Genomic DNA, 2,754 nt, shown 5'->3' on the forward strand with positions numbered 1-2,754 from the left:
GCTACCCAGTTCATGGTATTTTTATTATAGCAGCCTGAACAGATTAAAACAACATATATTAGCTTGAGTTGAAAATAACCTAAAGTCAAGAAGAGAATGGGTTAGGAAGCTTGACAATTGTAAAATCTCAAGAGTTCAGCCGATTTTATTCACCCCTTATTACTATTCCTCTTCTACATGCTGAGATCTGTGCTAAGCTCTAGAGAAAGATACAGTCAGTCCTTTTTGAGAGCTAATAGCCCCACAGGAGAAATACATAAAGCTTAGTAACAAGAAAAAATATGTTTGAAATATAATTTGGTACCACAGAATAGAACTCATATGTTTCCAGAGGAAGAGTAAGCAGGAAAGTAGGTGTAGACAAAAAAAAAAGAGAAGAAATTGAAGAATAGCAGTTATAAAGTACTGTCTCCATAAGGTCTTTAAGGTACATAGCTAGAGATAGAACTTCTAGCAGCCTAGTGGGAGGATTATATGAGGTAGGAATCTTTAATACTGTAAGACTAAGATCTAGCTTAAAGGATCATTTTACTAGCTCATTCATTTTACTATCTCTCTAACATACCAATAGAAAAGAATGATGGTTAATAACTATTAAGTATTTACTACATAATAGGAAAAATTCAGAGTGCTATAAGTATGTTAACTTGTTTAATATTTATGATAACTCTAGAATATCTTCATTAAAATTCCTATATTATGAATCATAAAACTGAGGAACAGAGAAGTTAAGTAATTTGTCCAAGTTCACAAAGCTGGCACAGCAAATATTCCAACCCAGATAGTTTGGTTCTGAGCCTACCATAAAGCAACTATCTATCAACTCATCATCATAAAAACTAAAACCAACAACAAAAATATTTCCAGAACAAAAGAAAAAAATCCTTGAGCTACAATTTTGGTGGGATTGAATTTAATTTATTCAGTGGTAAACTATGATATCTCTCTGTGAAAGCAGGGAGAAAATTCTTTATCGCAATCTTCAGTAAGAAGTTGGACTAAGAAATAAAGCTAATTTCCCATTTTCTCTCCAAAAAGGGTGATTTTTGTTCACTTCAATTAATTTCATTTTGTTGAGTGAGGTTTGCAAGTTTAGAATGAATTACAGGAGACTGTGGAATTCTGGGAGAAACTGAGAGCTACCATCTTTAAACTTATTTCTCCCCCCTTTCTCTAGCCATCTCTTAGCCTTTTCTCTAAGTAAATACTGGAGGAATGGCTTAAATTATCTGTTTGAGGGGGCATCAAAAAATCAGCCTATCTGGAAGGCATATTGATACATAAGTATAGTCCCTGTAAGTGACCACAGTTCATTACTGCATATTGGCCAGTATGGGAACTGAGTGTTTGCTAACAGAATGAGTTACCGAAAATGTACTTACCATGTTGATCATCTACCCATGCATCAAAGCTCTGGGGCTAGGTTCCAGAATAAAGGACAGCACCATCTGGCTAAAGCTGACTGAATGCAGAACTCTGAATCAAAGAATGAAGAACCTGATTGCTATACCAACCTTCTCAACCTTCACCCCTTACTCCACTCCTAGCAGGAGCAAACAACCCTTATCTTCAGCTCTCCATAATCCTGATGAAAATGCCTGCTGTCTAGAAGCAACAAAATTCATAATTATCTGCAGTGTACTTTTCCCCACTCCCCTGAAACTTCAAACCAGCTGCATCCACAGAAGAACCAGTAGGATAAAAAACTGCCATTTGTATATTTCTGGCTGTAGAGGAGAGAAAAGAAATCCTCAGAGCCTTAAATTTTCTTGGAGTCTAACCCTTGTTCTCTTTTGTTCATACAGGAGAGAGGACCTGGCATGCACGTATTTGCTCACCCGACCCTCCTGCAGCCTAAGGGTGACAGTTTTCCTCTCCACCCCCTAGGTTTCCTCTGCCAATCATACTGCAGTGGAAAGCAGTACTTTATTAATAGTTTATCTTCTACAGAAGTGGCAGACTCCATAGGCATTATTAATCAAGATGTTTTAAAATATTTCCATATGAAGAGCGGTGACTTGAACCCTGGTCTCTGATTTCCCTGTGGCTACATTTGCATTGGGAGCAGACTACGCAAAAGTGCATGTCATGATGCCCCAGACGCCATGTAGCCCAGGGGTGGCTACATGCAAAGGCATGCAGCTCTGTCAGTCAGAACCTTGGACTCAGATGCCAACTACTGGAGGTAGAGAGTTCTGGGTATAACAAGATGACTTCAATGTCTCACAACTTTTGCTGTATCCTTCAGATTATCTGCTTTGCTAAAACTTTCTCACAAATAACCTTCTACTGACAAAACCTGTATAATAAACTTGCTGAGCTAGCTCTGATGTCACTGTTCCGACTTAGGGGACAGTGCCCACCTGGCCCCAGCTTTTTCTCTATGTGTGTGTGTCTGTCTTTTCTTTATTCCCTCATCACCCCTCTGGTTCATGAATTAATGACCAAGCAGGTCACAGCATTTCCCAGTCAATGAAAACTGAAAAATAGGAAAGGGAGGTTGGAAGTAATTCTAAATTACAGGGATTTTATGAAGATCCATAAATGGAACAAATTTATACCCAAAGTTATAACTATTGGCAAAGCTAGCATTATTTGCTCTAGAGTAATTTAGTTTTTAAATTATCATTCCACTTATGATGGTAATTATTTTTATAATTCTCTATAGTCTTCTATAAACCCTCAACTTAAGAGCAATATGTTTGAGCCACACTACAGAAATAGAAATACTACAGGAATTGTAAGACTATCATT

Source organism: Ictidomys tridecemlineatus, chromosome 1 (assembly GCF_052094955.1).
Source record: "Ictidomys tridecemlineatus isolate mIctTri1 chromosome 1, mIctTri1.hap1, whole genome shotgun sequence".
In the NCBI taxonomy this organism is placed as follows: domain Eukaryota; kingdom Metazoa; phylum Chordata; class Mammalia; order Rodentia; family Sciuridae; genus Ictidomys; species Ictidomys tridecemlineatus.